Genomic DNA, 15,294 nt, shown 5'->3' with positions numbered 1-15,294 from the left:
ATTCTCACATAAACTCGATCCAAAAATGAAGTTCGTGCTACAATTTCGTTCATTTTTTTGCTCGTTTCTCGTGATTATGGAGGGGGGAAGGTAATTTTTACACATTTAAAATTTTTTTGCAACTGTCCAACTTTGAAGGCCCGTGTAGCCTCAAGACTAATTTGAACTCGAAGTAATTCATGTTTGCTGAATTTTATAAAAATGAGAGATTTCAAATCAATATTTAAAATTTAAGAAGTTTCAAGTTGAACTTTCTAAGATCACGATACAAGTTCAATTTTTTCAAACCACTTCGAAAACAAAAAAACGTTTTTGAAAAATAATGTGAAAAAATACAGGGAAGAGCTTTTTTCGCTTTCTTTCCCGGAAAATAATTTCAAAACAGAGGTACCAATCAATTACCTTGGATCAGCAAGACATTAGACCCTAATCTTGATAAATGGCTATTTCAGAAATAATGGCCGATTTTGAATATTATTCTAGGCAGAGGGAGTGCCTATTTGAACTGTTATAAGTTTTAACACATACGTTGAACTTTAATGTGCCACATCTTCTTAACCAGATCGGGGACCCCATAATTTTATGGTACCATTTTATAGAGATTATCATCCTCTTTCCAATGGCATAAATTTTTTTTAAATCCTCAAAATTCTTCATGGAGAAATGTACGATTTTACGAGATGAAAAAGGTAGGTAGCTCACTTTGGGTCACTTTTTTGTCAACATTAAACTTCGACTCGCTGTAACTTTTAAAGCAGATCGACGATACCATGATTTTATGACATCATTTTGTGCAGCATTTTATCAGCTTTCCAATGATGTAATATTTTTTGAAATCCTCATTGTTTTTCATCGAGTAAATTGCATTTTTGTGCGATGAAAAAGCATAAAAACAGGTAAAATAGCATTTATTTTGGAAAAAAATTATAGAAATTAATTTTTGAAAGTACTGTCAAGTAGAAATTTTCGAGCCCTACAAAATGATACCAAAATCGGAAAAATTCAGTTGATAGTTCGAACGTGAATGCGATTTTGCTATTCCAGCGCTTTGATTTTTCCCAAAAATTACAACATCAAATTGGTAGCTTGATTTGGTCACTTTTTTGTCAACCATAGACTTTGATTCGCCGTAACTTTCAAACAAGATCGACGACCCAAACTTTTTATGGCATTATTTTGTGCAGAATTTCATCGGCTTTCCAATGATGTAAAGTTTTTGCAAATTCTCGAAATTTTTCATCGAGAAATTTGCAATTTTTCAAGACGAAAACGGTGATTTTGGGCTATTTTGAACTTTGACCCCTCAGAACTTTTAAACCAGATCGGGGACCTAAACATTTTATCGCGTTATTTTGTGCAGATTTTTATGGGCTTTCCAATGATGTAATATTTTTTTGAAATCCTCATTGTTTTTCATCGAGTAAATTGCATTTTTGTGAGATGAAAAAGCATAAAAACAGGTAAAATAGCATTTATTTTGGAAAAAAATTAGTTTCATTAATTTTTGAAAGTACTGTCAAGTAGGAATTTTTGAGCCCTACAAAATGATACCAAAAACTGAAAAATTTGTCTGGTAGTTCGTTTATAAATATAATTTTTCCATTCCAGAGCTTCAATTTTTCAAATTTTTCGAAATCCTCAAAATTCTTCTGGGTGAAGATTGCAATTTACAAGCTAAAAGTTCATTGAGGAAAAATTATGTGTAGGTACACATTTTTCTCCATAAATGGAAGTATGTGCATACAATAGAAGAGTTGATCAGTACTTACAAGGGAACCTCTTGAGGTGTCCGCCTCCGATTTGAACGGGACCGCGATGTTTGGAAAGAGCATGTTCTAAAACCCCCAAACCCAAATTTTCAGCTGCCCAAGTTCATTTTTCGATTTTTGGCGAATTTTTTTAAAATTCAAAATTGACTATATTGGTTATTCAGGCTTTTTTAAAAAAAAAGTACGTACTTGATCAGTAAAAATGTTCAAAATAAGTCCTAAAACTGATATTAACACCTCAAATCCAAATTTCGCCATTTCCAACCATTCTGGAGCCTCCAGCGCTATTTTTCAATTTCTCCAGAATCTTCAATTTGCTCCAGAAGGCGTGAATATGAAGTTGGGCAGCTAAAAATCGAGTTGTGTGTTATACTCGACCTGTTTAACGAATTTATCCACATTTGAGTCGATTTTGGAAGGGGCACCTCAAAAGTGGTTTTTTGACCAGCTTTTTTCATAATAAAAATATCCAAAAATTAAAAGGAGGCCCAAGAAAGGCGGAAATGGCGAAATTCGCTCTCGTGGGGTTAAAAGGAACTAAATACCAGGTATGGAAATACGCCATTTTCGGTTATAGATTTCGTAGTTTTGACGGTGATGTGTTTTTTTCATTTCAGTCATATAATGAAATGGAATCAAAAAAATGGTGGGAAAATGTTTATTTTGTGTATTAAAATGAATATGAAGTAAAAAAATAACGTAAATTGGCGGTATTATTAATAAATTGAGTCCTTAAAAAATTTTTTTTATAACCAAAGATGACGTATTTCCATACCTGGTATTTAGTTCTTTAGTTCACGATATTTCTGTCCACCGTGTAGGTGAAGATGATAGTAGTGACGTATCAACATCTCATGATCTGATAATTCTAAATTTGATTTTGTTCCTGATATCGATAAAGTTGAAAATATTAAATGTGACTTAATTGTATGGAAAAAGTCTAATAATAGGTAAGTACTTAGGTACTATTGATCAACTTTGGATATTCTCTACCAGGCTGCGTCAAATCTCAGAAAAACCGTAAAAGAACTCCTCTTCCCCATTAACTAGTTAACTAGTAAGTACTTACTTCAACGTAAAATTTTGTAAATTTCACTCTTACCTACGACACTGTCACAATACCGCCATCATTCACTTCTTTCAACGAATTACATCCGAGGTGGAGTTATCTGTTGATCGTTTTGACACATCTTAACGTCCGTCAGTCACTGCAATGCAGACAAATTGTTTTAAAGTTAGCACATTGAAGTACACGTCGGTTCAGAATATAGCCACAAAGCTTGATTTAATTTCACACTTATCCGTTGAAATTTACGTTAATTTCACCGGTCGGTCCCGTGTTTGCCGCGACTTTAAAACTTTCCTCGTGAATTAAGTAATTCGCTTATTCGGCAAGTTTAAGTTTTGACGCGGGTATATTTGCGAATAGCTTTCATTTCCATGGAGGTAAACATTTAACGTAAAGTAGTTAAATTTACAATACTACCCGTTACAATGCGCTTTGATCAACTTTCTGGGCCAATTCGAGCTCAGCAAAATAACACAAACGGTGAAAGAAATCTTAATCGTGTTGTTAACGAATGAAATGAAATCGTGAAAATATCTCCAATACACTACCTAATCACTATTCAGTTAATTTTCTTCTAACTATTATTGCCTATTTGTACACTAATAAAAGTAATTAGTATTGGCGAGTAAGTATAATAAAAAGTAGACCCTGTAATGACACGCCTAGCTACTTATAAATATTTTTTTTAGTCTTTTTTTTTCTATACTTATATATACGTTATGCTAAAGCAATTTAATTTATCGTTGCCATGGATACATGGAAAGGATAATCCGGAAAAATGTACTTTTTTATTTTTCAATTTTTGCCTTCTCTCATGCACATATAGTGCATTTCTCAGCAAAATCTTTAACTACATTCGAATGGATTTGAAATTGCGAGTATATTCTTTACAACTACCGAGCCACTCGAGCTGGTTCTTTATTGTGTATCATTGCTAAACTTTGCCTACCTTCTGGAACCTTATTCGGTTATTTGAATTTTTTATCCCAAAAACATCTCCTTCTCCGTTATACCTACTTACTATAAGCCCGTACTTTTTTTGCTACGACGAGGTAAAGGAGCAAAAAAAAAAAAAAAAGAAAGAAAAAGGAAAGAAACCGCCTAAATAATTATTCAACGTGGTACGCGCTAAAAAGTTGGGGTGAAATTAAAAATTTACAATTAACATTTCTTTTTAATGACTTGCTAGTAATCAAGAGCAAACTGCTTTCTCGTTATAACCTTCTACTACTTCCTTTAAGCGTATTAATTAGGTATTTGCATTGTATTAGGTTGAATTTTTTTTTTAGGAGTAAATGATGTTTAGCGTTTTATTTACTCGTTCTGAAGGGACGAAGGGGTGAGGACATTTTTTACTATAACTACTTCGCTCGCATATCTGGCTAAAGCTACCTATCGTATTAAATGGCATAAATTTTCTATCAACTTAACCCTATGCTTACCATAAAATACCTGCCTATGAGTGTAACAAATGATGCTAATTTAAATCGAACACTTAACTTCCTCCTGAGATGCGTAAAACTGCTGCATTGCCAGAGCTTCTTACACGAAACAATTTTGTACGACGTAAATCTGCAGCTCGGTGAGCGCCCGAAAGACTTTGCAAGACGATAAACTATGCTACATAAGGTAGCTATTTATCACTCTACCGATACACTCGATTTTACCGTAATTCTGACGAAATATCCTTTGATCGTGCCGGCTTCGTTATTGAAACCAAAATGCCATAGTGTACAAAATAATGTAAAGCTACGTGATTAAAAAGCTTCCCTAGTTCGTGGTCAGTGTTGTTTCCATATTTACTCAATGTACCCGGTACTGTCTATAGTAGCTCGAGTAGACGTAAAATTTCCCTGTGGCAGTTCACGTTGTCATTGTGTTGGTTTTTATTTTGTTTTTTAGCTTATTTTATCGAAAGATTGTTATAAAATCCTTAAATTTTTTTGGTTGAACATGTTTCCCAGATTTAAAATTGAAGAAGAAACGCATTGCAGTAAAAAAGTAGAACAAATTTATGACCATGGAGTGAATAGTTTTTACATTTGTTTTTCATTTTTAAAGATGGGGAAGGTCTTCAATTTAGTGGTCAAATGGTGCGCCTCTTCGGCTTCTTCAGAGCCCCAAATTACTTGTGAAAAATTTTCCCATAAAATTTTAGTTCAATGAGAAGAAAATACTTGAGTAGCAAGTACGTAGTTCTAGAAGTTGACAGAATAAAGAAGGTATCTGCACGAGAAAAGTTCGTTCTACAGGTACTTACCTAGACCTACTATTCCACAATAAAATTTACCCAGTTCATTTCCTTATCTTGGTACATACATAAGTAATTTAAAAAAATCATCGCATAAGATAGCTCAGTCAAAATGCAATTTGACCCAAACATAATTGGGATCAAAAGTTTTTTTGGTGAATATTGTCTAGGGTGGTATGCTGAACAACATACTAAAAGTCCCTGCCCCTACCCCACAAGCTACCCCCCCCCCCACCCAGTGGATCAAATCTCCCCCAAAATCAGTTTTTTGTCAAGAACTCCTGAAATATTGAATTTTGACTACCTATTTTGAGTAAAATGAGCTCAGTGATCATTTCATCTCCTCTCCAATACCTATCACATGAGCTATCGATCAACTCCCTAGCCCCAAGGGGGGTGGCGCTACGACCCCTCAAAGTGACGTGATTTCAATAATTTTACATTTTATGACTAGGGACTTGTAACCTGTTCTAATTGATAAAATGAAGTCAAACTTGGGGAATGGGATTCTTTTGGGAGCTACAGTTGACCTCTGGAGTGGGGAGGGTCAAAGTTGAAAATTACAGAAAGGTCATTTTTTTGGAGGGGCATAAGTAACATGACCCCAAATGGATGAAAAGGGTCCAAAATCATACCATCGGACAGTATCCTATCTGTGATCAACATATCCAAATTTCAGCTTCCTTGGTCATCCCCACCCCATTTAAAGCTGAATTAAGGTGAAAATCCCCTTATTTTGCCCCTATTTTCGGTTTTTTTCCATCTTAAAAGGATTGGGGATGACCTAGGAAGCTGAAATTTGGATATGTTGATCACAATGGAAATACTGTCTGATAGTATGATTTTCGACCCTTTTCATCCATTTGGGGCCATGTTATGCCCCTCCAAAAACATGACCTTCCTGTAATTTTCAACTTTGACCCTCCCCACTCCAGAGGTCAACTGTAACCCCAAAAGAATCCCATTCCCCAACTTCGACTTCATTTTATCAATTAGAACAGGTAACAAATCCCAAGTCATAAAATGTAGAATTATTAAAATCACGTCACTTTGAGGGGTCGTGGCGCCACCCCCTTGAGGTTAGGGAGTTGGTTGATAGGTGTCATTTGATAGGTATTGGAGAGAAGATGAAATGATCACTGAGCTCATTTTACTCAAAATTCAATATTTCAGGAGTTCTTGACAAAAAACTGATTTTATGGGGATTTGATCCACTGTGGGGGGGGGGAGCTCGTGGGTTAGGGATGGGGACTTCCAGTATGTTGTTCAGCATACCACCCTAGACAATATTCACCAAAAAAACCTTTGATCGCGATGTTTGGGTTCACCTACTTTTTTCTGCTATTTGACTGGGCTAAAGAGCTCTTTTTTGTTTTTTTTTCTTGGTGTATCAAAAGGGTGCAATTTATCGTTACTTTAAAAAAGGGGGTAAGCACGATAACAGTAGTGGGTTATCACGATAATTAAGTATTCACGATGAAAAAGAGGATTGCACAATACGTAAAAAAGTGTATGTCACAATAAGAAAGTGTATTGCACGATTTCTTAAAAAACGAACGATAAATTAGGTGGTATCCACGATATATACGATAGTAAGAACAATCAAAAATAAACAATTTCCACGAGAAGTTTTTGACAGAATAAACGATAAATAAGTGATGTCCACGATGAATAAGGATAAATGAACAACAAAAAGTATAAGATTTTTGCGAGTGAATAAAAAATGAAGTGTTCTAGTAGGTACCTATTTCAATGAAGCTTTACGAGATAACGCCTGACGACCTCGTTTATGTTTTTGACCCAATGGGATGGATTTTGCTGCCAAGGGAGAGTTGAAATTCGGCAAATTTTCACCTGAGCCTAATACTTTTTCTCGAAATGTCTCGATTCTCCCCTAATTGGACTTGGAAAAATCAATTATGAAAAATTCTATTTTTTTACCTATTCGATGGCCTTTACACCCCCCCTCTTTCTGGGACCCCATTTGGGTTTCAATCGATTATATATTTCCCGTATCAAAATACGATAGATGTTTTCGTGTGACGTAATATTTCTTTCGCAAGAGGTAAAAGGAGAACACAAATTTGAGCCTTTGAAAATATCCAAGGGTATGTGCATTATACGGGTTTAGCTCATGCCACATGTTGATAGAACACTTCACCCTTATTACTTACAGAATCAGATAACCATCGATGAAATGTTTACATCTTTTTCTCGAATTCCATTTACTGCAGAAATATTCCATTGTTTAATTTTGTCGATGGTATTTCTCGTACCTGGGGCAAAAGTTACGATAAATAGCTAAAAATAAGACGCATTTCGATAATAGGAAAATTTTACCAAGTGGAATTGCACCAGCATGTTACATCTTTTATAACTTGTAAGTGATCAGTTCAGAAATATGTATAAACAGTGCTCGAAAGACCATGGGTTTTTTCTTACCTATTTTGAACTTGAGTTGTGATTTTTTCTATTTCTAAAACCTATCACCATCCTAAAAATGAAAAAAAATCCACAACTCATTCCGCAACTTTTACGTCTGGTTTTTGACACAGAATAGCTCAAAAAAATCCACCATCTGTTCCTGCCCAAGGATTCAATTTGTCACCTTGAATTAAAGTATAAAAAAAAAAGAGAAAAACAATCATAGCAAGTGAAGAAAAGAAGGTACGTATAACCCGATAAAACAGTAATAAAAATATCCCTTACAAGAGGATGAGAGGAAGAAGGCAGCGATGAAGAAATAATAAAAACCTCGCCGCGTATTACACCGCAAAATGACAGCGGACTTGTTATTTATGACCTCGATGAGAAGAAAAATGGACTTTGAAATCAATTCATCAAAAATAAAGACCTTTCGATGATTTTTTTCCTTTCTTACTCGGCGCGCGGTCAAAACATCCAACTGAAAATGTTTCGCTTTAACAAATTACACATGTTAGCGAATGTCGAAAATCAACTTCCAGCCCATAAATCGCGTATCCCTCCCTGCGACTTCCATTACCATAATGTAAAAGATGAAAAATTCAATATAACAAACTCGTCTAATTGTATATTAATGCGGATATAGAGAAATGTACGCCGCCCTCGCTGTTTCCTTTTGCTTTCGTGCGATGCTATATGTACGCGCAGGGCTTTAATCGTATTCGATAATTTGTTAACGACAATGTGGAATTTCCCGAAAGCCTTAAATAAGACAGCATAATAAATGATGTATCAAACGAAATACGTATTAGACGTAACTATTCGATGGGTAAAAACGTTGAATTATTCATAATTTTTACTAGTTCAAAGTTTTAAAAATGAATTAACCGGCCTGAAAGGTGTATCTGTATACAAAACCCTACCTTCGCCTAATTAATCTCTCCGCAATGTTAAACCGTTTCAATGAATCTGTTATCAGCGATTTTACTATGCTTTAATTTCCCTGCCTCTGCCTACCTTTGTCCTGACGCCTTACGGCGGTATCTCATTAAAAATTAACACGTCCAGTCGCAAAGGCAGAGTTTTTCTTTCATTTTTTCTACCCCGAAAACAGGCGGTATCGTATCCGCCGAATGGAAAATTTTTACTGCGTTTTTAATTTATGAAGGTTAGCATACGAATATGTGACGACATGTCTGCTTAAATGTATTTAGTAGTATTTTTGCCTAACTGCTACATACCTATTTGTACATTTGTGCAGCCTTATTGAATTTTTTATCATTTTAACCGCCGTGGCTGGAAGAATATTGCTGAAGATATTTCACAACGAACCAAATCTGGCTATGACCAGGGGAAGCTGGAGCATTTTTGATGAAAATTTTTAATGAAAATTTCTTTCGAGTGATAATGGTCTATCTCATTCAGGTCAACTAAGTTGAGTGAGTTTGAAAAAAAGAAGTTATAGGTACGAACAAAAACAAACTGAAGATATACTTGCAGTTGCAAGTCAGTGAAGCAAAAATGTATGAGTTTCAATTGCGAAGAAAGTGATTTGATCAACGAAAAGGAGGAAAGATTCGCAGCCACAAAAAATGACTACCTATTTGTACCTATGTACAACTACATAAAACTGATTGTCAAAATGTTAGGACATTTTTTCAAATGTTTCAATTTAATGAATAGAAAAGCTAACATTTTTATCCAAGCCAGCATTTTTTCGGGTCAAATTTTTTTTATTTTCAAAGAAGATTTGAAAAAATGCAAAAAAATCAAAATTTTGAAAGAAGAGAAAAAAAATGAAAAATTGATAGAATGAGGCTTGGGAAGTTTGTATGGTGGTTTAGTCATATTGTTCCTTAAATCAAAATTTTGAAAGAAGAGAAAAAAAATGAAAAATTGATAGAGTGAGACTTGGGAAATTTGTAACTTATGGTGGTTTAGTCAATAATTTTTTTTAAATTTTTTTTTTTATTTTATTTTACAATTTAGGTCTCTCCAACAGCTAAAGCCAATTACAGGAGAGACCATTTATAATTAAAGAGATAAGACTATGATTTGCTCCAGAGAAACAAGTTTGAGAAATACAAAAATACAAAAGCGAGCAAAAAGGAGAAAAAAACAAAAGAAATATTTATAAAATGTAGTTCTTCCTATCTAAAAGAGAAGGTAAGAAATAAGCAAAAAGGTATAACACTAAACAGAAGAAATACTTATAAAAAACAAAAAACAAAAAAAAAACCATAGAAAACCAAAGGAAAAGATACAGAATATGAAATGGTTCACAAACAGCCCCCATTGCACCCCCACTCCTACTCCTATGCCATCCTCACCGCACGCTTGAAAGCAGATCTACCCATACTAAAAATATCAGCATCTGCACACCTACAGAGGAAAGCGTCAGAGATACCCATGACATTGTTCATAGGAGATACCTTCATCCTAAATGTGTTGTAATTGGTTAAGGAGAATATTTTTTTCTGCCTGGAGTGGATTTTTGGGGCCCAGAAATTAATTTTTCCCAAAAGGTTACTGTCATTTATGTTGCAGTGGATGAGATCATATAGAAACAATAATGCAATTGTTTCTCTTCTTTTTTCCAACAGATCCACTTCAAACCCTTCCAAAAGCTCTTTTCGTGATAGGTCATAAGGATAATACTCAAAAATCTTTAGATATAGGTATTTCAAAAATCTAGTTTGAATTTTTAGAGAAGGAATCACATATGGCAAACCGGAGAATGGCCAGACGATTGGACCCAGTCAACTTACATCACTTTGTACAAGAAAGGCTCACCAGAGAACTGTGAAAATTATCACACCATAATTACCTTACCTTGTCCTGGATAAAACCAGTAACCCTATGCACAGTCATTCAAAAATACCAAATAAATACACAAGATCGATGAAATACTATTACTAGTGATTTATTCTGAGTTAAGAACAACTTAAAAATACACGTAAAGATAAATCAATATAAAATAATTGTAAGATTATTTTATAATGGATACAAGCCTTTGCTCACATCTTACAACTTGCGTTAATGAATAGAAAACTCTTAATAATAATGTCAAGTATTAGCTTAAGTATTATTAATTAATAATTAGCGATGAAGTAATGTAAAATTAATATGACATGGTTATTAGGTTATGTCTTTTGTCTAAGTCTTATACTTATAGGTGTAGATATGAGAGATCGACACCTATAGGGAAAAAGTGCATCAATTAAACTAAGTAAGTAAGCATATTTCACTACTTACTGGACACTGTACTTATCTTCTGTCTCTTTTGGGGACTCTACTCCATTGACTTTTTAGATATGGACTGCTAGTGGTACATAAGCCAATGGTCTTGAACATAGTTCATCGGTTAGTTGAGGTTTGGCTTCTGTGTATGCTGGAATCTGAAAAATGACGTCGTACCAGGTGACGATGTTATACCTTCCGCACCTCCGTGTAACTGTACCTGGGTGGTATAACGTCATAACAGAGCTGGCGCATGCGCAGATTGCAATCCTCGACTTACTATGTTCAAGACAATAGCCGTATGTTAAGCTTATGGGTTGCTAGCAGTCCATATCTAAAAATTCAATGCTCTACTCAGGCTAAGAGCATCAACAGAATGGATTACACAAAGTCCTGATTATTTGAGAGATACAAGTACTTCTAATGACTGGTAGATCGTAGAAATATCCAATGTTCCATAATTAATAAATATAATATTATAAACCACATTAAATTGCACAAATTATCCACTTAGACAGTGAGCTAAGTCAGGTAGGAGGGATAGAGGGGAAAAACTCCGTTGCCTTTACATCTGTGTATTGACAAGGAACCAGCCACCACAAGTAACCAAAACCAAGTGAAGTTGATGGTTAGAGATACGATGCACAAACCTTCGAGCTACGAGCCACCGGTCTATAAATAGTTCCCCATGTTACCATACTTCTAGTCTATAATGTAGATTATTTTAGTAACCACTAGGGCGATTAAGGCATTATTTCCTCATATCAAAATGAAGCACTTTACGTTCAAAAATGATTAAAAATAGGGAGATGGACCAGGACCTCTTTCATAACTTTGGGAAAAATTTTTTTTTTTTAAATTTATTTATTAAGAGCCATTTACAGCAACTTAGGCTAGGGGCTCTATAGACAAACTTATGATTAGGGTATAATACATGTTAAGAAATAAAGTTACAATCAATACAATGAGATGGACTATCTGGTTTTTTTTTTGTAGAGTATAGAAATTTGATGACATTGTCTATATGAGTGGGTTCATCAGAAAGGAGGACTTGCGAAGTTGGTTGGAATTTAGAAGTCTGGAGTATTCATTAGTGAAAAAGTAGAATTCTTCGAATTTTGCAAAAAAAAATACTTATCATGAATTATTTTTTGAAAAAAACCTATTTTTGTGAGATAGGTAATATTTGAGATTTCATTTTGATCTTTTTGCTAAAATATTATTGCTATTTTGGCTCTGAGTTTTCTTAAAATGATATATATCTATATGGAACTTGCTTACTATCCGAGACCCGGTACATCGTACTGACGATCCGAGGCCCGCGTCTTTGACACTTAAAAAAATTTAAAAGAGTGCCTAGTAAATTCGTTCGCGCATGCGCCTTGCTAGCGGCTATCAAGCCTGGTCTAGAGCCGTTGGTGCGATCTCCAAGGAGTGATTTATACAGGAATGACGCGAGTATGAAGTTTCTGTGTGGGGTGAAGTAAGGTAAGCTGTATATACTGTAGGTATGATACCTACTTTGTGAGTCCCAGACAAAAATTTGTCTATAGCATCCCTGAAGTGTGTACATCATGAAAATATAGTTTTTAATAGGAAAACGTTCCGAGACCCGCTAATGGGCCTCGGAACGTCGCGTCGGGTCTCGGATAGTCGATGTCACTTCCAGAAACGGGCCTGTATAAGCTGTAGCAAGCCTGTATAGATATATATACAGGTAGTTTTTGGGTGTCATTGGAGTTCATTCGTGTAATTTTTTTCACGTAGAAAAAATAAGGTAACTAGGTACCTACTAAAAGGGATCGAAAAATTTCGAAATGGCGTTAAAATTAAACTTCCACCCCCCCCTCTCCTTACACAATTGGTGAAGTTTGCGAATTTTGAAAAATGCTATTTGCATTCATTATTTATTAAATTCTTTTAATTTATCAAACTTTTTCGTCGTTAAAGGGAAGATGGAAAGCTTGAACAATACAGATGACGAGAATATTTATCATATGTTTTATAGCTGTTTGACAACTAGTTTTCATTGTCTTTACGACTGTGAAACTAAAGAAAATCGCATTAACACCGAACACCGAATTCAAGTTACAAGTTGTGTATTCTTTTTCCATTCAGAAACTTTTTTAATTTCCTCAATCAACTTTTACCTCATCTTCGAATGCTTCGTTGTAACGCTTTTGGAAAAATATTTTTCATTCGAAAGTGTGAACAAAGTTACCAGTACCTATAGGTACATACTTACTTATTTACTTTAATGCTTTAATGCGTATCATTAGTTAGATATTCCAAATTAAAAAAAAAAAAAAACTCCCACTTTTTATTCAAAAATCACCAAAAATTTTAATTTCCTTAATTTTGTTCGTTTTGAGCTTCCTGGTCTATAATTTCTGATTTATTACGTACTTCCGTTGTTTATTTATTTATTTTGGGTGAAATATTTGCGGAAACCTTTTCATCGATTGTTTTATTTTTGTTTTTGTTCTTTCGTGCATTATGAGGGCTCCTTTCTTATTTAAGACTTATTTTCTTTCACGTGGTGTAATCTCGACGAGGAACTAAAAACATTGCAAATTAAATTGCTCGAGGTAAACAAACTATGTAAATGAAAATCAGATTTCAATGAAGTGAAGATGTGCCTTTTTTTCTCCTCTTCACCTTATGTCTTTATTTTAAAATAACCGTGTGAAGGTAAACCAACCTCTTGGTTGTTTACTTTTAATAAAGGAAAAAATTATGCATCAACGCATTAGGGTTGTTTTAAAAATACACATTTAATTACTTACAATTTTATTTTTTCGTTTTACGTTAGTCGAAAACGTTAATAATTAATTTTTCGCGTTCTCTAATTAAAATGTTTATCGTTTGACCTCTTGTTGGGTGAAATTTTTTTATTTTTATGGACATGGTTGAAAGTAATCAAATGTGTGTTCCACGCCACAAGCGTTACGCTGTCTGGAAACTTTGATAAAGTAGGTAATTATTATTAAACATTGATAGAATTTTAAAAAGAAGTTGATCATTTTGAAATTGGCTAGAGGTGGTTTTAATACGAGTACCAGTAAGTACTTATGTTTTCGAATAAAATATCTGTCTGGAAGATGATTATGAGGTTGAAAAAAACATAAGTTCATCTTACCTAAATCAGAACATCAGTTCAAATTTACTGTTTTCCCCATTAAAATGGCAATTTAAAAAAATTTAAAATCTTAAAAACAACCTCACGATTTATCAGGCTCGATTTTAAGTGGTATCAGCTCAAGAGTTGTCATCCAGCGATAAAAATTTTTAATCGTCACCCACGTTTATTAAAATGAATGAAAAATTATTCATACGAAAGATATCATCGAAAACAAAGAAAACGAAATTCTGCGAAGAATTCGATTCAGAATAAACGTTTGTTGTCAAAGTAAATAAAAGTTGACGGAAGAATAAGTGATTGATGTCATTGTACTAACTATGCTGTGCGCTAGATGTACATAAAGAATTTAAATTCGTCGAAAAGTCAATTTACATGAAAGTTGAAGAAATTTAAAACGTGAGTTGATATTCTCTAAACTTTTTTAAACACTCGCTAAGTACAGTTGATTTATCTCGTTAGCGAATATCGCGATGTTTTTTTTCACCAGGTAACTTGTAACTTTCACTACACTACGTAAACAGCAAACACGTACCTTTATTTTTTTCCTCGCCCTAATTCCTTTTTATTTATTTTTTCATCCCATACAGTATGAGGCCTACTCTGAAAGTAATTAGTGAAAAATATAAATCAACTTACTATACTGTCGACTCTCCAAACAAGTTCGAATAAAGAACTCATTCGCGTATGTTCGAAAACTGAGAAAAAATTTTTTTTCCAAAACTTTTCAACATTTTTTATCGATAAGAACAGATTAAAAAATTGTGAAATTCCGCGGAACGGTAAACAGAAATAAACGTTTACATAAATTTTAATCAAAACTTTTTAATAAGATTTAAAGCGGAGTTTTAAAATTGTGATTTTAATTTTTTTTCTCTCTCGTTTCGTTTTTTTTTCACTTTTTTTTTGAAAAAAAGAACTGAACTGTGCGAAATTCCTTCTTGAATTTTAGAATTTTATTTGATAACTCGTCATTGTTTGGGAGGACTTTAGACCTTGCGAATTAATTTCAAATTATCGCGGGAATAAATAGCTCGAGAAGTATTTGCGAATGTTTTTTTTCCTCCTTTTCTCTCGGTGAATTTATTTTTTCAGATTACCTTATTGCGTTGGTTTTAATCTGAAGCGGTGAAATTCGTTATTCTACGGGCACCTAATGAGATTAATTAAAAATCCGATTAGCCTAACGTACGAGTAGTATAATGAAAAATGGAAAAAGACCATCAAATGTGCTGTGTAGTTTTTCTGTTGCAAAATCCTTATTAGGTAGTAGGTACCTTACCTACCCGTCTGTCTGTACTCGAGACACACACTGGACTGTAAAGTTTTGATATTGCTTTAAATTACGACTACGAGTATACCTAATACGAGTACGTATGCAGAGAGGAATTAATTTTTTTTT

The 15,294-nt window shown here is 34.1% G+C and overlaps 1 protein-coding gene across 2 annotated transcripts in view; it reads left to right on the top strand.

The window, feature by feature from the left end:
- The window catches only part of LOC135841751 (uncharacterized), a 210,960-nt gene that overhangs the window by 40,089 nt on the left and 155,577 nt on the right, over positions 1 to 15,294 (top strand). The gene's annotated exons all lie outside the window — the stretch shown is intronic.

This window comes from Planococcus citri, chromosome 3 (assembly GCF_950023065.1).
Source record: "Planococcus citri chromosome 3, ihPlaCitr1.1, whole genome shotgun sequence".
Lineage (NCBI taxonomy): Eukaryota > Metazoa > Arthropoda > Insecta > Hemiptera > Pseudococcidae > Planococcus > Planococcus citri.
The sequence above is the reverse complement of the archived record's forward strand: the minus strand, read 5'-3'. Positions and strand labels throughout refer to the sequence as shown.